Genomic DNA, 27209 nt, shown 5'->3' on the forward strand with positions numbered 1-27209 from the left:
CCTTGTCTATAGGCGCTTTACAAATAAACATTACCATTACCATGTCATTACATTTCAAACAGATTACACATGTCTGGACAAGTGTGCACGGCTAAGGTACACAGACAAGCCAATGTTTATGCAACTGTCATCCACAATGATGCGTGGAAGAAGGCATGTGTCTGTCATGCATCGTTTGATGAACACATACAGGCCTTTCATGTTAGACTGGTGATTCTATTATGAACTGGATTTACATATTTAAAATTCGACCATGCACATACATGACATGCAATGCAGAAAGGCACACTCATTGGCATAATTCATGCCCAATACCTTTCACATGGGCTGTCTCCAGATATTTCAAGTGGAGAGCAGCAGACTGGCCACTTTGGCATGATGACCCACCATCACCTGTTTAACACCATGTTTCATCCAGTGTTTCCCCTTGCAATATACAAGTTAAGTTGCATCTACAGAACACCTGCTACACAGGGCAGCGGTCTGTGGTCACTAATGCCCCAGCAGGCTGTGTCATGGCAGGCAGCTTGGATATGCATTCTGACAAGGCATCCGTAAGAGCAGGTGACAGTGCAAACATGCAACTCAGCAGCAAATGATGTGTGTGGTTGACGTAAATCGTCTTTACTTGAAGTACAATGCAAAGCGACAGCCCCAAGAATGTTGCAAAGATCGATCCATGTGAAGTTTTCAATCAGCACGGTATCTCCAGCAAAGAGTTTGGAGTTGATAAAAGTTCAGAAGATCCGATTGATGAATGGTTTCCATCTGTGTTTTGAGACCGACCCCCCTGATGCTTGAGTTGATCTGAAATTAGAGGGATACTAGCGGTCATACATGTCAAATAATCACGTAGCTCATTTCTAAACATTTTTGCTGTATTCTGGGCATCACTTCTACTCCTCAATGGAGGAGTCAAAGGTGTTCACATTCGCCTTCCTGTCACTAGTTCATGGGGTGTGAGGTGGTGGTCCGAACCAGGCTGATTCCTTAGGGCATATAAAGATTAGGGCAGGCAATATAGCCATCCCTTTTTCAGCATTAGCTTAAGCTTGGCAATCCTTCCTTAAGGGGGCTGTAGAGTCTCTCACATATCCCAGTCATTTGCGGGTGATAAGCAGAAGGAAACTTGTGCTTAATACTCAACTATAATCCTATCTGTTCAAATACTTCATTGACAAAATGTGGCCCATTATCGGATCTCAGTACTTCACACACTCCTCATCTTGGAAAGATTTCTCATACTAAAAACGTCCCTCCGCAAGTGACATCATGGTGTGTACATGGACCTGCTTCAATCCACCTGGACAAGGGGCACACCGCCACTATCAAATACCTGTATCCACTGCACACTTTCAGCATATCAACATAGTCAATATGTAAATGCTGAAAAGGACCATTCGGTCTAGGAATTACTCCTATAATCGTTCACAGTGTATGCACAGCAGTAAACCTTTGACATACAATGCAGTTTACTGCATAGAATACATGTTCTAACAGATTTGGACCAAACCAGTCTTTCCGCAATTGTTGCAGCAGGACCTTCCCTTGTTATATGCGCAGGGTAGTGCAGCTGTTCAACCGCTACCCTTAACAAGGCTACTGGCATCGCTGGCTTTCCAGTGCTGTCCTGTCACCATAATGCTTCAGTGGGGGATAAAGAACACCCCCTTTGTTTCCATAATTCCTGCTCTTCCTGCGGTGCACTGCCGTGAATCTCCATTAATTGAGTTCTCGGTAAATGATTAAATCATTCTTTCACTACCATAATCGTGACTACTTTCTCTTTGAAATCTGGAGTATTAAAACTTGAAAACTCTGGTGAATATGCAACCCTTTTGGATTCTGCGTCTGCGGCTTCATTCCCACAAAAAATAAAAAACTGTTTGCTTAGTATGCGCTGCGCATTTAACTATCAATATGGCTACTGGGAGTTGTAGTGCCTTGATAAGCCTGTCCAATAGGGATGCGTGCTGCACTGGAGTGCCGTATGCTCGGAGGTAGCCTTTCATTTTCCAACAGGCTAGCCCTGCGTGTACGGTTGACATCACATAGGCGGAGTGACTGTACACCGTCACTTCCTTCCCTCCTTGATTCCCGAGCGTGACAATGCGCTACCAATTCTGCCACTTGCGCTGAAAAGTGATACAGTATTCTTGCACTTGCTACAACCTCAAACTCATTTGATCCATTTTTGAAGAACCATCAATAAAGAGAATTCCCCTCCTGACAACTCAATGTCCTTCCTATAAATGTGGCAGGGTTCACTACTTTACATCTGACAATTTTAATTGCTGGGTTTGAAATTATCACTTTGTATGCAGATGCTCTCTGAGAGGTCAATGTAACCTTGGGTTTCTCTAAAATGGCAAACAAAGCATGTTCCACAAAAACTGTCATACAATACAATACTTGTGGACTTCTCAATTGGGAACACGGCTCCTGCCAATGACTGTTTGCACCTAAAATGTCCCTTTATAACTGGGTCCCACTATCATACGCTAAAGGCTTATATCCCAATGTAGTCCTCTGTGTGAGCACTGCTGTCATGACTGTCCCATTCCTGTGCGAAAATATGAAAATCTCCTCAGCATAATTGGGAATTCTTAAAACAGGAGCTGTACAAATTGCTTTCTTCAGTTCTTCAAAACCTCCCTCCATTTCCTCAGTCCATTCTATTTTCTCCTTATTTGCCGGTGCTTTCTTTAAAGCCTTCAAAAGGGGTCTTGTGTACGAACTGTAGTCAAACACCCAGGCTCTAACATAATTGCATAGTCCCAAAAACTGTTGCATCTGCTTTGCTGTGTACGATTTTGCATTCTTCATAATCATCTCAGCTCTCTCAGGTGTTACCCTCTTTCCCTCATGTAAAATCAACTGGCCTATGTACAACACCTCTTCTTGACAGTACGGGAGCTTCTCTTTGTGAACCTTGAATCCCTTGTCTGCTAGGATAGTCATCAACTGAATCGAGTCCTGCCTGTACATCTTCTGTGGTGCTACACATTAAAATGGCATCTACATACTGTATCACAGAGCTCTTCAAATCAATATTGCCTAGGTCCATATACAGGACCCTATTAAAGATCGATGGGGACTCACAATACCCTTGGGGCAGCCTAGTATGTTTCAGGCGAGTCTGGCCAAATGTAAATGAAGTCAAGCCTTGTGAGTCTTTGTGCAACGGGATTGAGAAAAACACATTTTTCAAATAGTTCACCATGAAATATCGAGCTTCTACTGGGACACTGCATATTATTGTCGCCGTATTAGGAACTCAAGGAAACTCTGACTCTACAATCTGGTTAATTAGTCTCATATCTTGTATAAATCTCTGCGACCCTCCCTTTGATTTTTTCCCTGGGTACACTGCGGTATTGCACAATGATTCTGATGGCACCAGAATACTTTGTTCCATCAGTGCTGAGATAGTCTTAAAAATACCCTCATCCACCTCTTGAGACTTTGGGTACTGTCTTGCTCGAGGTAAAATTGCTCCTGGCTTCACCTTTATCTTAACTTCTCCTATCCCTTTAATAGGCCTACGTCATAAGGGCCTGTAGTACATAAGGCGCTTTGCACCTTTTGCAAGTCTTCATCAACAAATGTTGAACGCTGCTGCATTATCGCCATTCACTATGGGATTTCCCTTTTCTCTATTCTAATTCAATATGTAATGCTCACAAAGAACACTACTTCATCATCAAATGGATCATCATTAAACATGTCATCATTAGTGATATCAGTAAACCTGTACCCTTCTTCAATAGCTATCACTGTTCTAGATGGCCTACCCTCATCATCTGATCCTTCAAGCATTGCCATTTCCCTTCATACTATGGCTGCATCTAATTCTATAGGCATGGTCTGTCCCCCTTCTTTGTCCAAAGGTATCTGTGGTATAAACAAAAATTAATCAGGTATTCTCATAGTCCTCCCCACTAAGCCAGGTAGACATGTCACCAGAACGCTCACCCCATAAAGAAAAACCTCGGGCTCCATTGGAACGCCTCGCAGAGCCAATTTCCCTGGAATTCCAATATAAATTTGCCCACTTTCATATAATGTATCCCAGGCATGGAACACACTAGCCCTTCTTCAGTAAAAGAAATTATCATGTTGAATTTTGTAATCATATCTCTTCCTAAAATGTTAACTGGTGCCTGCTGTGCATACAACAATGGGACAGACATGTCACACTCTCCTATAGAGACTGGTAATTCATCAGTAAAAGGAACTTGACGTGTAGCTCTAGAGAACCCTTGAGCATTCATTGCAATTCATGACATTGGGCCTCATCACGACCCAGGCGGTAAGTTACCGCCTGGGCCGTGACTTTACCACCATGGCATAACTACGTTTACGCCATGGTGGTTGGCGGACTTACCGCCCCATTCCGACCTTGGCGGGGCGGTAAGTCCCCAATCCCCATTTACCCTTCCCCATTCCCATTTTTGCCCCATAGGGCATAATGGGAGTGGGGAAGGCGTTAATTACGCCACCGTAAATTACGGTGGCGTAATTAACTCCATGGTCCCTTAGCGCCATGGATTTTAACACCTGCTAAAAGCAGGTGTTAAAATCGCCATGGCGCTAAGGGACCTCGTACTCAGGCGGTAAGGGTCGGCGCTGTTTACGGCGCCGTAAACCCCTTACCGCCTGGGTCGTAATGAGGCCCATTGGATATTTTCCTTCTCGTATACATGAACGAGTAGCCCCAGTGTCTACTAAAAATGAAAAAAGATTTGCCTTCTATAGTCACATCGACCCTTGGTTCCTCTTGGGGGTCTGGTGTCACTGACAGTACAGACACATCAAGTCACCCTGTGAGCTGTCCTATTGTGGATACATGCATTCCCCTGTACCCGTGAAAAGATTTCCTCCCACCACAGTGACACCCCCTATTCTAGGTGTCAATAACTGTACCGCATTTGCATTCTGCTGTATCTGCATAGGGGTGTGCTGCAACTGCCTTGCGATGGATTTATTTTTGCTTGCTGTGGTTGCTGTGCCTGTTGCAATTGCGGCATCTGTGTCTGATACTCTGTCTGGTCTTGGGAAAACCCTTCCCAAGCTTGTGAGATTTATGCTAGAGGATAAGCTGTACCCCCTCTTGAGAATTGACCATTCTCTACATACCCTTGGCTCCCACATATGCATGCAATGTGCCCTGTCATCCCACAAGTGAGAGGACCTCTTCTAATTATTCCTCCTTGGTTGAACCCTCCTTGCGCATTATGATTCTCATTCTGTGGGTTCTGAATCCCACCTTGATTGTTTTGGAATGCACCCCTTCCTCTGTAGCACGTGCCTCTACCTCGTGGTACAAACCCATTCCCTCCTTGGTCCATCGGACTCTGATTATTCACCTGCGATGCATCTGCTGCTTACTGTACTCCCAGTCCTTCTCTGCTCCTCAATGCTGCCCCTTCCATGGCATACTTTGACAATTTCTTCTGAACTAATTTGGCTTCCTCAAGTTTCCTAGCTTCGTCTCTCTTCTTGTTTTTCTCCTGTAACTTCCGACAGTGATGCACTATTGCCAACTGTATTTCTGCCCATGGCTATGCTTCGACCCTAACCCGCAATCGGCTCCCATCGTCTGCCTATCCATGGTGGGGACAATGGTTCCTGACCACCTCCTCCCTGGCAACGATCTTAACCTGCTTAACATATGGCAGTGATTCTCCCTTTTCACTATATGATTGTCCTTTGGGGTGCTTTGGATATGCTATGGAATCTGGCGTTCGATCCTTAGGTTGCTCCAGATCAGACCATCTTATTTCCTTTTCCGCTTGCAGGCTTCCCTCTGGGGCACATGCACCTCCTCCCTCTTCCCCACGGAAGGGTTCCCTTTCCTCGTCTGGCATATCTAGCCCCCAAATAGTGTGATTCTCATCCCCTTCAGCCTTATCTAAGTTCTGTCTGCTTAAGGACAAGGCTCTGTGCTGGAGACTAAATGGATTATTCTCTTCACTTCGTGATAAGAAGCCTAGCATTTAATCTCCCTTTCCTCGGCTTCTCGATTTACAACCTTCCCTTAATTCTTGATAGGCTTTATCGATCCTGACTCTGATGCTTTCTATATTGAAGTTATCTTCTAAGGCTCCTCTAGATGGCCCTGACATTGCCCCTGTAACAGGAGGAACTCTTCTATACTGCCCCATTGTATTGCTGGACTTGGCTCCATTACCTCCTTTTGAATGAGGTTAATATCGCGCTCCCCCTGCCTTCTCTTTCATTCTAGTTCTTCATCTAATTCTGTTTGCTTTCTTGCTTCCCATCTAACTCCTTCCGCTTCCTGTTTTATCTCCTCTCTTCTTGTGCCTGCTCTCCTTTCTTCCTCTTCTCTTCATCTCTGTATTCTTTTGTCCCTTCATTTTCCTTTCTTGCCCATCCCGTTCTTCTATTGCTCTTTGCCTGTTGTCATACTTTCTTTGCTCCTCTCCGCTTTCTTCTTTCTTTTGTTGCTCCTCCTGATACATTGGTTCTCGTTCTGCCTGCTCTTTCTTTTATGCTCATCTTCCTTTAATCTCTTTTCTCGTTCCCTGAACATTGTATCCTGTTCGTCCTTATCTTCCTTTTGCCCTCCTTTTGCCTTCTTTCCTCAATGCTTTCCCATTTTAGCTTGAGCAATATCTGTCTATCTGTCCTCCCATCCATTCGTTCTGTATGAGCGTTACCTCATCAGCTTTATCCTTCTCTCCTTTCCATCTCTTAATCTCTCAATCTATGTCTGTCGATACATTGCATCGCTCACTTTTCCCCTCTTGGTCCTGTAATATCTTAAAGACATCCTCTTTTCTCTTACTCTCCTCTGGACTATCGTCACTGCTATAAGCAGGCGGTTTGTATATCGGATTACTATACCCTGTCACCGCTTTCATTTCCTTTAAAGGATACAATCCCATTTCTTCCGTACTATCACTGTTTACTTCCGGCGAGGTCAGTGGATCTGAAGGCTCAACACCTTCCTCCTTACACTGGTGAAGCATCCACTCTTCGAGTGGCAGATCTTCCCTCCCTTCCTGGTACATCTTCCAAAGCTTTAAAATACCTAACCTTTTCTCCAATTTCTTTCCTGTGTACGCAGCGTGCAATATGGTCATGTGTTGCAATACCGCTTTTGACAATGATCCCCCTTGTGGCCATGGCATGAACATTTTATCTGCTGTGCCTTTCACCCATTCCCCACTATACTGTTTGAGCTTGGGCATGTGCTTTGGCAATGTCTTAGAGGAGTGATGTCTCCCATTGTGATGAGTCTCAATTGACTGTCAATACTTACCAGCATTTACAAAATAGCTTTACAAAACAAGAAATATGAGCGTACTCCAACAATCGCGACTCAAAACCTCTATTTGTCCAATTTTTCTCAGTCTACCTCGGGATTGGTACCAACCACTTCCCTAGTTGGATAGTATAACTTCTTAATTTTGTTTTGATTCTCACACAACTGTTCGTATCGCTGGAGCGTGAAACAACCTCATCTAAAACCCCTTGGGTTAGGACTCTTGGGCCTCTTATATCTATTTTTTTATTTTAAAAAATCTTCAGTTACTCCTGTTACTTTTTGTTACTTTCGTTACTTTTTTAATTACCACAACCCATGCCCTCAGTTTGCCATTCCCCTTAGTCTACTCACCATTTGCTTGTTTAGCTCGAGGCATTCGATATCGACTTCCTCCTCCAACTGAAAACTTTCTCCTTCCGTCCGCAAAGTGCCTGTGGAAACCAGGTAGGGATTTTGTCAGAGGGACCCTGCCCACTGTCTCAATTTTCTTGCAAGATTTCTATTCAGCCGTTCTCCACAGGAAACCCTGTAATCTTCCGGCTAGATGGCAGAGTACGTCCAATCGTCCGAAACCCTGGAGTCAACAGTTCGATGGGTCTACTATAAAACCATCCAACATTACTACCACGTGAACCATCGGGCGGGCCCTTAAATCAGTAACACGTCATACAAGGATGGGGATGCAAAGTAACTCTTGCACCTAATAATAAGACTGTCTCAGGAAGTCGGCAAAATGTCTCATCCGGCGTTTTTTTTTTTTATTGTCTAAAACAGGGAGTTCCAATGGACATCAACGGATGTCGCACAGCATTCTCCTGAAGCATGTCATAAACAACAATACTTTTATAGCAAAAACTCATCATGCATGACATCATACTACTTGACAAACTAAGAAAACCTATGGGGTGTTGTGGTTGGTTTAAGGGGAACATCTAAGTATACTTTCTATATAGGGACGGGTTATGATTGGGTCTCTACAGTCAGGTGGGCAACTTATGCCCACCCCTAGTGCAAGTCATCGTCAACAGTTACTAGAGAGACGGTATATTAATGGCACCCAAACTATAAGGCCCTTCATTATAGCGCCTTCTACACTTGGTTGGCATGCTTGTACCCTTCTGGAACATTCAGCTCACTAGCAGCATGTAAGCTGGTACCCCAGGTGTCCATGGGTGGAGTTGACCATGTCTCCCCACCCAATTAGCCCAACATCTCTCATCGCTGATGCTCTCTGCCATTCAGACTGTCTTTGAACTTTTCCTTGCAAAGTAACATTGCTCCTGGGAATAAAAAAGAGTATAGGCACACTCTTATAGCAGTTCAGGTCTGCATACCCAACTCCTATTTCCATCCTTGACTCACGTGACAGAAGACCATATTCCAGCCTGTTTTGCAACATTTAATTGTCTTGAATGAATAGACTTGGCACTCATAGTGTTCTTTCCTCACACCTTATCAAGGGATGATTCAGCTTTTCACGTTGAGTGATCTTCAAGGATAGATAACTGGCTCTTGGCCACTCCATCTTTTGACACCAGGCCAGGCAGCTATCCCAGGCCTTTCCTCGATCTTCAGCTTTTTTCTTGCTGCGACACAGCTTTACGATCCTTCTTTCTTCAAGGGTCTGAGCTTGCTAAATATGTGACACCGATGTCCAGATTATATATAATGGCGGCACCACCTGCAGTCTATTCACTACGTATAGCCAGCCTTTAAGATTACTTAGTCTACTTGCGTTGCTGCATCTGTACAGTTATAAAATGACTTGCATTTTCTGCAGTGCTCTTCGCACATGCACTCTTAATTTCTGAATATGAAAGTTTACTCGATCCTTTATTTCGTCATCAGATTCCATAAGGTCTATGCATCTTCTTCTTTGACCAGTCTTCTAAGTGCATCACGCTTGCTTCTTGTGATGTCTCCAGCTTCTCTTTCTCTCATCCTCATATTCCTTCTGGGATCTCCTCCAAGAAATTGTCATCTCTACAGGGATACATCACATAGGGTCTTCTCAATGGATACCTTTTCTCAAATACTCTCTGTGGAATAGGCACCCTCACTGGCGTTGTGCATGCCGCAATTTCCAGCTTCCAACATATAGGAAGGATGGGGGCGGGACTTCCTGCAGAGGCATTCAGCTGCTCCTCTACAACCTAGCATATGGAGAGTTACATATTAATCTCATTGGTCGTGGATGTCCAACCGTTTAACCAATATATCATAACCTTCATCTTGGGATTCTTCAGTTGAAAGGTAACGTACCATGTTCCTACATTGATCTGAGTCATAGGGTCCTTGAGTCGGGAATGGATGTCCATCTCTTCAAACACTTTGGAAGTGGCCCTGTCACCCACATTTGGTGCATTGTTGTGTCAGGGCCAGACATAGATTTCTGTGTGGGAACAGGAATCAGCATCTGTAGCAGCGACTGTCCTGCAGAGGATCTCATTTTGGTGCCAAGTGAGATATGCACATTATCTGTAGCTAATGGTTGAGTAGTTGGGCATAAGTATGCCTGCTCCCTCATTGGTTGGCGAGTGGCGGTAGGTTTTGGTGACATTGTCGCCACTGCTGCTGTTGATTTTGGAGCCTCAATGACAGCTACTTGTGAGTCTACACGTTTGTACACTCTAGCCACGTCAAGCATTTCTGATAGGGGGAGGGATTTCTTCAACAGTTGTTTTCTGAATGCGTGCACCCTTCGATAATGCGTAGTCTGTTGGCCTCTTCTTCAGAGAATTTGTCAAACTGGCGGTGTGCTACTGGTTTTTGTAGGCAGAAGACATACTCGTCCATTGTCTCCTGAGCCCTCTGCCTGCATTGGTTAAAGGTAAACCTCTCATAATCTCCGTTTTATTGTGCCATAAATGTTTGATTGAGAGCTGCAATTAACATCAGATACTGTTGCTTGTCTGCGTCATGGAGCATCTTCACTACGGTCTTCACTTCTCTGCAAAGTTGGCGAAGATATCCACCATGTCGGCCATATTCCTGTTCCTTACAGCTTTGATAAAATCCGTGAAATCTTCAACCCATTCTAATCACCGCAAACCCCTGTCTGCTTGTGGTGCCAACTCAAATGGCAATTGTTTTCCCCAAGAATGATGCTCTGTTCATATTGGACAGCAACAGTGGTTCTGACTGTTCATCCTGCATGATGATGGGCAACCCCTTTGTGTCCTTGTAAACTTCTCTTGAACATTGGGCCATCATGTGATGTTTAAGCCCTCTTCTCTCTTTTCTTTTCTTACTGGGATGATATGATATGATTGATATGATATGACATGATAGGTTATTTATAACGCGCTTAATACCCAGAGGTTTCTAAGCGCAGACCCGGGAATCGAACCTCTATACCTCTGTGTCGTCTTGTTTCCAAGGCGAGCACGTTGCCGCTGAGCTATCCTCCCTGGATGATGTGGAGCACACCAGAGGCTTCGCCAATATGGATTGCACCTGGAAAATATAAGGGACATCCAATTCATGGAGGATTTTGGATGCTAGAGGTTTGAGGCCCTGAACCTGGGAAGTAAATGGCATCGTCATTGAGGAGCCCTCATTGTGGATTAAGGTGGCCCGGATGTTGGAAAGTAGGGCTGGCTTGCAGGCACTATTAGATGCCTGGACTGCTTGGGCCGGTGCAGCATTTTCGGTTTTGAGGATTGAGGTCCAGTGTGTGCAACCGGATCCATCACCTACCTGCTGCAGATGCGGACACCTGCTATGGGAATCATTGGCTGCACAACTTGGTCCATTTCCTTCTCGATGACGTGTCCCCACTCCCACTGGTGAAAAGACGCAAGAGCAGACTTGGGAGGCTACCTTCTTTATTGGCATATAGGGATTGGATCCTGGATATCTTGCACTAGTGAGTATAATGGAATAAGCAAGGACTTGAAAGCGTGGTTTTGCAAATGTGTAAGTGTCTTACTTTTGAAAAGTGTTAAAAGGTAGGTACAAAAAATAGTGATGTATCATTGGTGACTAACGTAGAGCCGGTGGCCATGGGCAATGGCCTTATTGTTCGAGTCATGGCCTGTGGCCATGGGTAGTGGCCATATTGTCTGAGTCATCGCGAAAGGACATGACTCAGATAATCTGGCTAGTGCCCGTGACCACGAGAGACTGTCAATAGGGTTAAATTGGGCATGGCCACCAGGATCTGGCTATGTGGAGAAGATTTTAAAATTTTTGATAGGTTTGAATGGGAAAATAAATTCTGCCCGTGCCTAAACTTCTGACTGTGGCTACAGCCCGAAGTGCTACACAGGATTGCATCAACAGATCACTGTGACTATTGCTGCATAGACTCTGAGACAATGCTAATCAGCAGATAATTACCAAGCACGCCAACCCAGTTGCCCCGTGGTCCCCAGGCCATCCCTTGAAATCTTTACCCACCCTGATTTGCGACCCTAGTGGGACAAGATATTGAGATTGGATCCTGGACTAATTTCCACAACCTCGAAGCAATGACTGGCCCACAATCCACATGCCTTAAGAAAGACTCTAGAGAGTAAGAGTATGTGTCAGCTGAGTGCTAACAACAAATATAGCATCAAGAATGGTTTTGTAGATTGCTTTATTACGACAACAGTTACTTATTGAATCACCCAGTGCTATTGTAATTGTAATTGGTTATTTATAACGCGCGTAATACCCAGAGGTTTCTAAGCGCGGACCTTGGGATCGAACCCACGTTGCTCTGCGTAATCTTGCTTCCAAGGCGAGCGTGTTGCAGACAGTGCTGAGGTGAACAGTGCTCAATCTCCTATTCCAACCCTAACACTTGAAGAAGGGAGGGCACCTTCACAAAAGAACACCATCACCAGCAGCAGGGTCATCTGTTTAAAGTACTAGATGAAGTGCAGTGATCTACCCATTCTACTGCCCTGCAATTACTTGATAATCATGTACTGTGATTTTATTATTCTAGACGTGGCCTTGAATTATTATAAAAAGTTTGGTGCTGTTTTGTCAAGAGGGAACAAACTTAGAGGGGGGGTCCGAAAATATTGTAAAATCTTATAAATGTGGTGCCGTTTCTCGAATCTGCACAAATGTTTGCAAAACAATGTATGACCCAGATTTGAATGTTTTAGCAAAGTCTGGTGAGATTTTGTCAAGAGGGGGCAAAATTAGAGGGGAGTGTTTAACATTTTTAGGTGGGTTATAACTTTGCTGCTGTTTGAAGAATGTGCACAAAAGATTTTAGAAAGATTATAGACCCAACCTTGAATTTTTCTGCAAAGTCTGAATGGATTTTGTCCACTGGGAGCTAAGTTATATGACTATTTTATGTACTACATTTTGAAACTTTTATAAAAAATAAAACATGGATGGATTTGCAGGAAAGTTGTCCAAGGAGCATTAGCAAGAACTTGAAAGCATGGTTTTCATTAACCTTTTTATTAACGGGCCCGTTATTAGTTCCCTCCCCATTCCCATTGAGCCATATGTGGGTTCGAATGGGAATGGCAATGGGTTCCTTCAATGAGGAATTACCGGGTCCTCCAAGGTTGGAATGGCCCGGTAATTCCTCATTGAAGGAACCCGGACCCGAGTTTGGAGGCAGCCATGGCGCTAATAGCTCCATGGCTACCTCCAAACTCGTAATGAGGCTCTATGTTTGTTAAAGGAGGTTTATAGTTCTTTCATATATGTTAAAAGAGGAATTATTAATAAATAATATACAGTGATGTAACATTATGAAACATTTTCACTTATAAAAACCTATTCAATTGACAGAAAGAACTCTGTTAAAGGGACGTTACGATTAAGATGTACCCACCCTTGGGACTCCTCTGCTCCAGCAGTTAGCTAGGGGCCTCCCATCTTGGGATCCTTTGGCACTTCCCTCCTGGGCTCTGATAAGCACTTGTCTATCTGTACTGCCCTTTTTATTTATGCACTTCTGTCACTGCACAATGCATATGTGCATTTAGAGAACCACTATATGCAGTTCTTTGGTATACATATGGGAAATGTAGATGCAAAGCATTTGTAGAACATTGTTAAGTGGCAGTTGGTGGGTGGAAGTTTAATATGTTGATAGGCTATACATAGAGTTTTGTTTAAGTGATTGGTGGATATGTGTGTGAATGGTTTAAAGCAGGCAATGAGGGAGTGCTACAAACATAAAAGTAAAAAGAGCAGAAGGGCTGTTTTGTGTGATGGTGTGCCTGTGCAATTGGGGTTTTCTAATAGGGCATGGGCTAGACAGGGGAATGCAGAGACTGTGGATAGTTATAAATGGTAATGGGTTTTGGTGTTTATTGTATACTAGAGACACGAATTTTGGACAGAAATATGTTTCTGTGCTTTTTTCTTTTTCTCTAATATACAATTGTCTATTATTTCCAGTAGCATAGTAGAAAATGCTATTGGGAATGTTTGAGAATCTTATTGAATCTAACAACTTTACTGAAAAATGTAAAGTAGATGGAGTCTATACGCTTAATATTTTGTTCTATTTTTTAACTGTGAAAGGTGGTTTCTAAAGAAACCTTTTTTGTTTTTTATTTTATTTATTTATTTATTTTTGCAGGAGAGGCCTGAAAGTAAGGTGGGGAGGGAAATGGGCCAAGGGGCACCAATCACACATATGGAGGGGTAGGTGGACAGGGGAAGATGTTGCGTGTGTGTTATATTTAAGGTAGACAGCAGTGTTTCCCACGCTCTTTGATTACAGCTTCAAAAGCACTTCAAAATTGTCCCCCCCTTCAGGGTGGTGTGTTGCAGTATGTACAGAGTACTGTTGTTTTCGAAAGATATGGATCAACAGCCTCTTTTATTGCTTGCAAGGTAGCTGGTGGCATTTTGTGTCCCAGAGAAGCAGGCTGTGTGGTTACAGCATTGGTTGAGGAAGATGAGCTAGAGGAAGAAAGCCTGCTATGTCCTAAGAAAGATATAACCTTTCTGAGAACATTGTGGTGGTTAATTTGGTGTGGCAGCATATGGAGGTGGTCACGTAGTAGTACTGCCCAGGTTGTCTGCGACTGTTGCACTCAGTGCATTTCACTTTGGTAGCTTTAGCCTTCGGTACATTTGCCTCATCTTCCTGGTCTTCTTGATTGCCTTTTGAAGTATTGCACTTCTTTTGGTGTGTAGGTCCTCCAGCTGGTGGTGGTGGTGGCTCTCGGGGAGGAGGGATGGCAATAGCTGATACCATTTTTAAGATAAATAGCAGTTTTCCGAATATTCTTCAACGTACGCGCTGTGTGCTAGATTTTTCATGTATAATGAGTAAGAATGAGTGTAGGATCTGTACATTTGGAGCTTCAAAGTTCCTAGATGAGTTGAAAAATGCAGTTCCGAACTGTTCGCGAAAGCACAGACCCGTTTGTTCAGATGAGTACATTCTTTAATACATTAAGTAGTTCATGATAGAACTCCCGGTCACCCCGACATCTTGTTACTAGCATTTATTTATTTATGTATTTATTGTTTGCTTGTTAGGCACTTATAGAGCAAGTACATACTGTTTCAAAACACCTGAATTATAAACACAACCCCATTTAGAGACGTTTTATCAAAATTAATGTCATATGTGATATCATCCGTGATGTCATCCATGACATTAGTGATGTCATCTTTGATGTCTTGGCTGTTAGTCTTAGCAGTGGTTGCTTAGCGTGCCATAACTGGCGAATTTCAAGGGTTTTTCGGTGTTACTTGCAACGATAACTTTCCTTTAACAAAGTTTATTCCCGGAATTGTATAGGTTTTTGTTAGTGAAACGTAACCATAACGTCCCTTTAACGATGTTTTGTGAGTGAATATATATATATATATATATATATATATATATATATATATATATATATATATATATATATATTATATACAGATAAGAAGAGGGGCAAGCACACAGCCTTGTCTTACACCTTTAGTTATTTTGAAGGGGTTGGTTGTTTCCCCAGCAAGTCCAAACCGGACCCCCACTGAATTATTTAAGAAGAGGGTTTGTATGTATGAAAGCAAGTTAATAGACAGTTTCCTCTTTTCCAGGACTTTCCACAGGATTTCCCAACACAGCCCTTCAAAAGCAGTTTTAAGGTCCACAAATATAGCATGCAGTTTAACCTTTTTTAGGGCAATATATTATTGGATCAAAATAAATAAACAAAAACTTTGGTCTGTAGTGCTCTTCCCTCTCCTGAATCCAGCTTGGAGAACACTGATTATTCCAGTGTCATCGGCCCATGATTGCAGAGGACTGAAAATTACTTCGGCATAGATTTTTCCCATGCTGTCCAGCAAAGAAATTGGGTGATAATTAGCTGGCTGCCCTCTATCTCCTTTTTTGAAGATTGGAACCATATTTAGAGCATTTACTGCATTAAATAATTTCCAGCGGACCGGGGCCCAAATTGTTGGTTCATCTTTGTGTAAATCAAAAGGAATCCCATCCGGCCCAGGAGCCTGTCCCACCTTAAGTGATTTCACAGGCACGCACATTTCTCCCGACTCTGTCTGAAAGTGGCCCTGTCCCTCCATCTTCTGGGGAGGTGGATATCCCATCTGGATTTCTTCTGGGGGGGGGTAGCCCCTGCTTACATGGTAGAACAATGGTTGTACCATAGGTTGAATGTTCTGCTACAATGCAAAGTTGCATCCCCATTATCCTTGGCTCCAGAATGGAGTTTCCAAAAGGCAGGGCTGTCACCACCCTCATAGGCAGGTAAATGTTCTCATCTGCTACAGACAAAGCTCTCTTTCTACTCTTTGATTTTTTCTTGCGCCTAGCTCTGCATTTCCAAATTTGGGTCTTATCTGCTACTGGTTCCAAAGCTAGGCTAACACATAGTCGCTGCTTTGCTTCTATGCAATCTTCATGGTAACAGCAATCTTTTTTCACAGTGTGTCGGTTTGTCTAAATCTAGTCCTTCTACAGCATGGTAGTCTTTATTTCTAAAAACATAAAAATAAAATAAACTGTTCCCCCACTGAAAATCAGTAGCACTGAACACCATATAGTGAAATTCTCACTCAACTTAAGCCTATGGTGCCTTTTATAAGTTGCACATGATCAAGGCTAAATGTGCCTATTTTCAAGTTCAAATTTCTAATGCAACTTTTCAACCATACAAATTCTTTAAGGTAATTAAACACTATGTAAACCCTTCTGCATTCAACAGTCTATCTCTTTCTATAAATCAAGTCAATGCTTTTAATAAAAATAGCTCCCAATACAGTTCCCACTTGGAACACATTTGCTCCTTTGCAGAATCTTTTTCAGTATTATTTTCATGATGAATTGTTCTTCATAGCGAGCCAATGCTAACCTAGTTTATTTTATCAAAACAATCCCCTTCCTTGTCTCTTCGTTTTAGCCCCCTTTAGTTAATGTATCTTTCAGCCAAAGGGAGTTCCTGGTTTTTCTTAAGTGGCCAGGTGCTCCCTTTGCTGAAAAAGCCTGGGATTGGATCCCCTCCCTGAAATATGACAACTTTTGGTCTATCACTACCCTACCTTTCTCGGAAACATTTCTCAAAATATGTCTAGCTCTCCAACTCTCTCAACACTAATCCAAACACCTATTTTTGCTGGACTATCAATCTGTCCTCCATCCCTGACATAGCACCGAGACAGGTACCCTTCCGGTATTTGATACTGTCATCCATAAGCTTTTGATTAATATCTTGTTCCCCTGCATGGTCATGGATGGTTCTGAAGTTTTCCTCCTTCCTATGTGATCATGCAACTTGCAGGTGGACTCTGCCAGGTCAGAATCCATGCCTAAGTTGTTTTGCCCTTCAGGGTTCGATTTGATCTCCCATGTTCTTTAACACCTACCTGGAACCACTGGGTAATCCGATAACAGGAATGGGGCTGAGGGTCAGTGGAGAAACTTTGCTGAAAATGTTGGGGGGACATGACCTCTGAAGAAAAGGTGCCCCCATTCAAATGAATGGGAACAAAATAGTGTGCCATGAAAGTTGGGCGGACAAACACCCCTTGCCCCCCTAAAATTACACCCATGCTCAGGGTACACCAGTGTGATGATGACACACAAGTTTACCTTAAGCTGTAATCGCTAGTGGACATTGTCCACCATACGGACTGCCTCAGTGGGATCTATGTGATCACTGCGACCACATACAATTGCGATGGCCGAAAATGCTTTTAAAAAAATGTAAACCCCCTTTACACCACATAGATATGCTCACTGCGACCACATACAATTGCGATGGCCGAAAATGCTTTTAAAAAAATGTAAACCCCCTTTACACCACATAGATATGTGGGGGGAGACCCCCCGCCTTCCCCCCATATTACTTTAATATCACATACCCCTCCACACTATAATATATGTCATGTAAAGGGGGTGTTTAAAAAAACAAAAAAGTCTGGCATTTCAGCCGTCGCAATTGTGAGGGCGAAATATTGGGCCATTACCCCTCAGTGGCATCAATTGAGGACCAGTTGTCTTTGCTATCTTGCAAACTAAACTCCACTTAAACAGAATGGGCCTCATTTCAAGAATGGCGGAATGGGTTAACGCGTGCCGTAAAAGGATGCAGACCCATTAACACCATTCCACCACATTACGAGGTCCCGTCGCCGGACTCGCTCTGCACATCTGGTTTCACCAGACGTGCAGAGCGGGTCCCGCGAGGGGAAGAGGAAGCTAACAACGTGCTGGTCGTAATCGGCCCATTGTTAGCTCACTCCCCCATTCAGCCCTATGGGGGCTGAAATGGGAATGGGGAAGGACCCATGCTGCCTTGTGTTAGGTTATGTAACACCTCATATTTCACTGCTGGTTTTGCTCAGTGCAGAGCTCATCAACATAGTTCTGCTTTGTGTCCGGATTGTCACTACATAAGTTACTTTCACTTTCCTGCCTTCTCTTGCCCATTCCATCCTGGTTTTTCCTGTCCCAAATCCCTGCCTGTGAATCCTCCTCGCCTCCAACTTGAACTGATTACCTGGCTCCTTCGACCAATCTTCCATTACGGATTGATCCGCTGGCTCCACATTATTTTGTTCAACACTGCAGGACTGATTTCTTTGTTTCTGTCATGTCTCCTCTATGGACTTGCACTAACTACTTCTTGGCATGTTTGCTCACTCACACTTGGATGGACCCAGTTTGCCCTTTTAGCTACTGCCCCGTGTGAGTACATTGTCACTTGTCTCTATGTGTTGCCACCTTCTGTTTCTGTATCCTTTCTTGTTAAAGAACACTGTTACCAGTGAAGTGCACCCTTCTCCCAGTATATCCTTTGAGCCTGAGTGTACTGTTTGCATTTCTCCTTACCTCTACCCCAGAGCATGTGTTCTTCAATGATCAGACTACATTTCCCCCCAACTGGGATGGGAGGATAGCTCTGCGGCAACGCGCGGGAAGCAAGACCCCGCTGAGCAAACGCAGGTTCAAATCCCGGACCCATGCTTGAAAAAAAATAACTGAGCGTGTTATTAACAACCTGACCTTCCACAATGAAACTAGCGCTTAGATACCTATGGGTTATGTGCGCTGTAAATAAATGGAAAAATAAATAAATGTGTTTGAACATTTGTGAAACATTGTGACCTAGAGACTGTTGAGATTATTTCTCAATCCACAGACCTGTCAGAGATTTTGCTTGCTGTCCGCATTAAGGGGGTAAGAGACTCCCTCCTCTGGGTGCACATGCTGGCGGGTAACACAGATGCTCTGCTCTTCCTTTCTTGCCCCTATGACTACCATCATCAAATAACTCTGGAGAGAGACTGCTATTACTCTACCGTAGCTACTCTACTTATTCTTACTCTACTTATTGATATTTTCAGAGTTGTGTTTTGTATTTTCTTAACAACAGGGTAGGATTTACAGTTTATAAATGTTCACCCCAACTTTTGTGTTCTTTTCCCGGGGTGTCTTTTAATTGCCCAGTGTGTGAATATTGCACAGGGTCAGTGATAGCTAGCTGCAAAGGCACATCCTTGAGATCCTAACAAAGTGATACCTCGATCTCTGTTATTTTCTTCTTCTACAGCATTTCTAGTCAAAGCGCTAACTTTCCCCCAATGAATACAAAATAAAAAAATAAAACAGAACCCTTGAAATTCAGCAAGTGTGTTGAAGCTATGCCACCTTACCTCTGAGCCACTCTTTGCACAGTCCATGGACACATTGATGACATCACTTATTAAATGACTTATTGCATCATTGTTTACATCACTGGAAATTAGAGCACACGGATGACAGCTATGACCTGTTGCCACATTGTCCAGGTCATAGCCTTCTGCCATGCCCCAGGCCTTTCTATGCACCAAAAGTAATAACTGGTCCTGGCCATAGGCAACGCCCATTGGCCACTTTAGCACCAAAGCGGGTCTGTAGCCACTGCGCATAGCATGTGCCAATGGTCACTGGCCACACTGCCAGGGGCAGAGCCTTCGGCATTGTCCCAGACTCCTGCCAGTTCACCCTAATTAAACAGTGGGCCTCACATGCCAATAGGCCCAGTGGTAATTTTACTGCCATAGTGGGTGTGTTGAACTCTGGCCAGGAACACTGGCCACACTGCCTGGAGCATGGCCTTCGCCCATACCACAAGCCTCAACAGGACACAAAAAGTAGTGACTTGGCTTGGCCTGAGACCAGGCCCAGTGGCCACTTTACCCGCATATTGGGGCTTCAAGTATATTGCATCTCTCTTAGAATGCACTACAGATACACCTGCACAATATATTTGTCATGACATACTTTGTTATGTCACCAGTGATGTCATCTGTGATTGTGAAAGAGTTCCATCTGCTAGGGGGCATCTCTCAGATTTTTCGAAATCCGTAGGCTTCACCATTGACAGCAGTCTGCCCTTCCAGAAACACATAGCCAAGAAGACCCAAATAGCCTGGCTCAGAATCTCAACCCTTTAAAAAAAAAAAAACCTTCATCCAACTGTAGGAATTCCGGACCATAGTACAGGCCCTTGTGATCTTGCACATCGAAGGGGGAAATGCTCTCATGACAGAGCTCCCAGCTTCCCACTTGGCTCCCAAAAAGCAGTTCACCACGCTGCAGCACGTCTTATTACAGAAGCATTGAAAATTGACTGAATTACTCCCATCCTATGCAAACTACATTGGCTTCCACTCCAAGCCAATGTAGTGTACAGAACCAAGTTTTTTGGTTATTTGGAAACTGAGAATGCATCTCCCTCTCGTGGGACTTTTTAGCACATGTGTGGTCGCCACCGTTGACCATCCCCTGTGTGTAAACGTAACTTGGAATTGGCCAATTGATGGAAGAGGCTAGCTTGTGCCCCATTGATAATGCATTGCTGTTGGAGAGTTGGCTCCTAATTCTAGTATGAAGGAATTCTGTTTCTCTTTTGATATTAACTGTGGCGCCAGTGTCAACAATGATGCAATGGTTGCATCCCACTAAGTTTAATGTCACTCTTGGTGTTCTTTGTCATCTGGTGATGCATCCATCAAGTAGACATATTTTGTGGTGTAGTGATCACTCGGGATCTCTGATTCAGGTATTTCCTGTTGACTCGAGTCTTCCATTCCTCAGATCACCCTGCGTGAGGTGGAGTCAGGAAATAGTGGCTGTCTTAAAGGCACTTGTCTGATTAATGTGTTTGGGTCTGGCCTTCTTGGTTGAAACAGTCTTTCTTCCCTGCAGATGGACTGAAAATGGTTCTCTCTACCGCACCTAGGGTGTCATTACAAGTTTGCCAGTCTGGAAACTACGGTACAGGTAAGCTTGCTGGTACCGTAGCAAGCATTTGTCTCTCAGGGTATTTGCAGGCATGCATTGCCGGAATGGCTTCCTGCTTCTGTGAAGATTCTATAGCAGCTGCCTGACTATCCACCCTCTCATATATGCGGGCCAGGTCGATAATTACATCCAGTGGTGGCGGCTTCTTCAATAGATGTTAGGAGAATGTAGAAGAAGTGCACCCTTGAATGATGCAAAGGTGAATGGCTCCGTCATCACAGAATTGTGAGAATTGGCAACATAACCTTTTGTCAGAGACTTGTTACAAATCCGTCTAGTGTCTTGTGTGAGAGCTGATGACACTGGTTAAATGCATACCGTTCATAATCTGTCAGGCTAGATGACAAGCTTCTTATTTATCATTTATAATTTAATCATCATGAAGCATCGCTTTGTCCACGCTTCCAAGCATTTAAGAACCGAGAGTCGGACCAACCGCGGCAAAGCCCTGCAGGACAAGGCTGCAGTGTTGAACGACGCAGGTGTGCAGGAGATGCTGCCCGATTACACGTAGCATGCATTGCTATGTCCACGCTTCTGAGCCCTTAACAACCAAGGTTCAGACCCTCTGAGACAAAGCCCTCGCAGGACAAGGCTGCAGTGTTGAGTGATGCAGGTGTTTGGTGGCGATGGGGTAGCAGCGCAGATTGTGAGCGCGGACGACCTCACCCTCGTGTATGCAGCCGCAAGGTAAGGAGGTGCAGGCAGAGTTAGCTTTGCTACACTCCACGCAACCTGCCTGACCTTGTGCCCCTTCTCCCTCTTGCATACAGGTTGTTCCCCCTGCAACTGGTTCTCGCACCCCCCATGCGCTCGCTTGTCCCCTGCACACGTGTGCTCCCTCGCAACTTAGGCCAAGTGCGCTCCCTTGCAACGTAGGCCACGTGTGTTCCCTTGCAACATACGCTGTATGCACACCCTGCTTCTCTAGCCGAATGCGCTCCTCAGATCAGGCCGTGCCACAACCTGGGCCCTGTGCGCTCCCTTGCAACTTAGGCTGCATGTGTTGCCCTGCAACTTATGCCGCATATACCCCCTCGCAACTTAGGCTGAGTGTGACCCTTCACAACTTAGGCCATGTGCACCCCTGCTTCTCAAGCTGCGTGTGCTCCCTCGCATCATAGGTCCCTGAATGCTGTCCACATTCTCCCCCTGTGTTCCTTACCTTCCACTCGCCTCTTAGCCCCTCCCTTCTCGGACCTATTGTTTGTACTGTATTGATATGTTGTTGTGCACTACGGTTTTGGCATTACATTGCATTGCCGCATTATTTACTTCTAGGTTCCTTGTTTTGTATTGTGCTTGTTGATGGTATTGTCTAGCATTCATCCTGAAAGATCACCTCGAGGCCAGACAAATCACCTCCAATCTAGGTGACAACATAGACTCTCTAGCTATAAAAATTGCCCTCTCCCCTAACTCCACCATCACTTTCAACCTAGTCTACCGCCCGCCCGGCCCACTAACAGAGTTCCATGAGAACCTTGTACACCGCCTAACAGAAAACCTAAAACCCACCTCCAAAAGCATCTTTCTAGGTGACCTTAACCTGGGGTATAACGACAAAAAGGACAAGCCCGCTAAATCTCTTGCACTAGCCCTAAAAGAACTAGGCTTCGACCAAAAAATAACCTCACCCACACACAACAAAGGCCGTATCCTGGACTGGATAGCTGACCACAACTGTCACGTCGACATTAGCTCCATCACCCCGACTCCTTGGTCAGATCACCACCTCATTCACTTCTTTATTCCCGCTGTATCTAACACAAACAAACCTAACCCCATTCCCCCAGCACTGGCAAGATGTGTAAAAAATCTCACTAAAGATAAAATTACTCCCCACCTTCACATCCTCTCCACAGACCTCAAGTCATCTGACCCGTCAGAATTAGCAGATATCTACAAGAGCACCATAAGCACCGCCATTGACGCCATTGCCCCCTTGCAGACCAAAAAAGCCAAAGCTATCAAACACTCAAACACCTGGTTCTCCACTGAACTCAAAGAACTCCGCTCACAGAAAAGAAAAGCTCTAAACTCCTGGCAGAAATCGCCTTCCCCAGCCACCCTATCCTCCTACAAAAAAATCACTGCCCAATACAAAAAAGCCATAATCACAGCTAAATCAGTCTCTTATAATGATAGAATTGCTAATGCAAGCTCCGAATCCAAAGAACTCTTCGCCATTTTCAACGAACTCACCACACCGGCCACCAAATCACAAGACATTGTTAAAGACCAAATCTGGTGCAATTCCATACAATCTGCCTTGTTAAATAAAATTGAACTCCTACAAACAAAAATTAAGGAGCACCACAAAAACCTATCACTGCACCTCAAATCTCACACCACCACGAGCCACATGCCCACCCCTAGCTCGGGAACCACATCCACCAAAGCCCCCACTACCCCGTTCAAATTCAGGGAAGTCACAGAACACGAAGTTATTGAGATAATGAACAAGATCAAACCATCCAATTGTAAAGGAGACCCCTGCCCCGCCAGCCTGATCAAAGACTGCACTGAAACACTCGCCCCTTTCCTTAAATCATTCATCAATGCCTCTTTCAAAGCCAACACTGTCCCTGACAGTCTAAAAGAAGCCTGGGTGCGCCCGCTTCTAAAAAAAACCACCCTCGACCCTGAAGTAGCTACCAACTACAGGCCCATCACCACTGTGCCTTTCCTGCTCAAGATTCTGGATAAAATGGCCTACACACAAATCCAGGATTATCTCGAAACCAACCATATCCTAGGAAAAAGACAGTCAGGCTTCCGACCAGGTCACGGAACAGAGTCAGCCCTACTTGATCTGAAAATACAGCTTGCAGACACTATGGATAAAGGCAAACCGGCACTCCTTCTCCTACTGGATCTATCTGCCGCCTTTGACCTTGTCAACCACGATATCCTAGGCATGCACCTAAAAAATGAAGCACACTTCTCCCCGGAAGCCATTGCATGGGTTGCCTCATTCCTAAATGGCAGACTCATGAAAGTCTTCTCAGACACTGCCTCGGCAACCCCTACCACCATCCACTGCGGCGTCCCACAAGGCTCCTGCACCGCCCCCACTCTCTACAATATATTCACCCTTCCTCTCTTCAAGGACCTCGACTGTCGTAACATAGCGTACACCAACTACGCAGACGATACGCAGGTACTACTCCCTCTAACTGGGACCTACGAAGAAGATGCTACTGCATTAACCAAAATCTACACAGCCATCCAAACCTGGATGGCGGCCAACGGCCTCTGCCTAAACGGGGACAAAACCGAAATCCTCATAGTAGGGACCAATGAAATTCTCAACAAACTCCCCCCCCAATACAAATCCTTCAACATTGACAACTCCACCATCTCAGTCTCCAAGTCTGTTAAAACCTTAGGCGTTCACCTAGATGCCTCACTATCTATGTCTCGCCAAGTCAACGCCATTGCCTCTTCCTCAGCACTTACCACCAAGATGATAAATGCTGTCAAGCCGTTTCTCTCCGCCAAAAACTGCCTGTCCATCGCCAGAGCCACTATAGGTACAAAACTAGACTACTGCAATGCACTGTTCCTAGGCACCTCCGCCCACAACCTAAAAAAACTCCAAATCACGCAAAACAATGCGCTCCGGGCAGCACTGTCCATTCCAAAAAGAGAACACATCTCGCAAGCAAGGAGAGATGCCCATTGGCTACCTGTGAAGGAACGCATACTGTTCAAAGCCATGACCATCACACACAGATGCCTATCCCTGGATGCCCCACCCTATCTCGCAGAAAGAATCACACCGAAAGCCTCCATCAGACCCACCAGAGCTCACCGCACCAACATGATTGATGTCCCCACGTTTCAAAGATCCAGGGCGGGAGGAACCAGCTTCCAACACCTCGCACCAAAAAACTGGAACTCCCTACCTACCTCACTAAGGAACGAAAAATCATACCATACCTTCCGTAAAAACCTCAAAACCCTCCTATTCCGCTAAAGTCTGCCACATTCACTCTCATGCTTGCATTGTATCCACAGCATAGCATAACCTTTAAGCTCAATGTTTATTACCAATGTGAAATGTACTATGTAACTCGGTTACATCTGTAAACACATTCCTATGCTTGTGTTCATGACTAAGTCTGCTGTAACAGCGCCACGATGCCCCAGGGCAGTTCTGTGCGCTTTATAAATGCAAATAAATAAATAAATTGACTTTGTGTTGTCCTCTACGGTTTTGACATTGCGCTGTTCCCACGGGTTTGGCATTACATTGCATTGCCTGCATTCTTTACTTCTAGGTTCCCTGTTGTGTATTGTTCCTTGTTGATGGTATTAACTTTGTGTTGTTCTCTTGTGGTTTTGACATTGTGCTGTTCCCACAGGTTTGGCATTACATTGCATTGCCTGCATTCTTTACTTCTAGGTTCCCTGTTGTATTTTGTGCTTTGTTGATGGTTCCGTATTGCATCAGATTTCGCAGGTCCCGTGTTCTTGTTCTGTGTTGTGCTCCACTCCCTTCTGTGTTCCCCCCGTGTGCCTCCTTCCTGTCCTCCCCCCAGTGCTAACCCCTCCCCCGCTTGGGTCCCCTTCTTCCTCCCTGCTCCTTCCTCCCTGCCCCCTCTATGGTGCTCTATGTCCCATGTATCTTCTCTAACTGCTTTTCTATCAACTATCCTATCCCTCTCACTAAGTCGGCAGGAAGAATTTCAAAAGGGACATCCTCGTCTCCAACCCAGGCCTCCTTATCGCCGAAACCTACACCAGTGCCTCCTCCAGACAGAACCTTACTGACATCCTCTTTGTCATTCCATCTCAACGCCTATGGACCCCACATATGGTCTCTGTTCTATGTCCTTTTTCCTCTTCTCTGATTAATGGTGGCACCTGGTGGGAGGCCCTCCTGGCCCACTTCCACTCCTCTAAGACCATCATTAATGTCTTACTGTCCAGGGACCTCAGGCCAATCTCTGCCATTTTGATAGACGCTTCCCGCTCCTTATCAGCTTCCTTTCTTCTCCTGCTAACCTTTCTCCATGACTTTTCAACCACTATCTGGCACCTCTTGCCCACCACCTCGCCACTTTCTGCTCCAATTTTCAGTGTTGTGTTATGACACCCAGCTCTCTTTCAGGCTCCCCTCAGCCAACTGTGCTCCTTCTCTCATACCAGACTATCTGGCCGCAATTCGGGAATGGTGTGCTGCCAATGATCTCTGCCTTAATACCAGTAAGACTGAGATCTTCCTAATCGGGACACATGCTCCCTCCTTTCCTCTCTCTCTCCCTGGCTGCCCACTCTGGGCCCTCTTCCTGCTGCTTCCAGTGAGGCTAAGAACCTTGATGTCATCTTCACCTTCACCCTCTCCTTCTCTCCTCACATCTCTGACATCCCTAAGAAGTCAAACTATCAGCTGCACCTTCTCAGAGGTATTCTTCCTTTTCTCACTTTCCCCCAGAAGCTCACTGTCTCCAGAGCCCTGGTCCTCTCTAGGATGGACTACTGCAACAGCCTCTTTCTAAATCTGCCTATCTCTACTCTTCGACCTTTACAACTTATCCAGAACAGGACTGCAAGACTTGTCCTTGGCCTCAAGCCCAGGGATTGTATCTTTCCAGCTCTGAAATCTCTTCATTGGCTCCCTATGGCTGCAAGGATCAAGTTCAAGACCCTTTGCATCATCCACAAGGCTTTCTGGAGGCTACCTCCAACTTTCTCTTCCTAAACATTTTCCATCTCAAGCTCTCTGCTCATCCACCTCCAACTCTGAGGGTCAGACGCTTCTCCATGCAGAAAGTGGGGGACAGATCTCTCTCCTCGGCTGGGGCCTCCCTCTGGGGCCTCCCTCCCTGCCTCTCTCAAACTTGATCAGAACCACCTCTGGTTCCGGAAGCACTCAAGACCTTCCTTTTTGCTTCAGCTTTCTCTCTTTCTCTGTTCTGCTGATGTCCCTGACTGCTCCGTGCAACGGTCACCTGATCACCCTCTGAACTCAGGCCCAGGCTCCTGCATATCCAGTTGCCCTTGCACTGCCTCCAGACTCCCCCCAGCACTTAAGGGTCTGTATCTGCAACTACAACCCTACATTCCCTTCTCTCTTCATTTATGAGCCACCTCTGGCTGTACTTATTGATTTTCCTGCACTTATCCCTTTCCCTGCCCCCATAGCACTTCTCCCCTTCCTCTTCCCAGCACTTGCATGATCTG

The sequence above is a fragment of the Ambystoma mexicanum genome, chromosome 10, assembly GCF_040938575.1.
Source record: "Ambystoma mexicanum isolate Mex_15411 chromosome 10, UKY_AmexF1_1, whole genome shotgun sequence".
NCBI lineage: Eukaryota > Metazoa > Chordata > Amphibia > Caudata > Ambystomatidae > Ambystoma > Ambystoma mexicanum.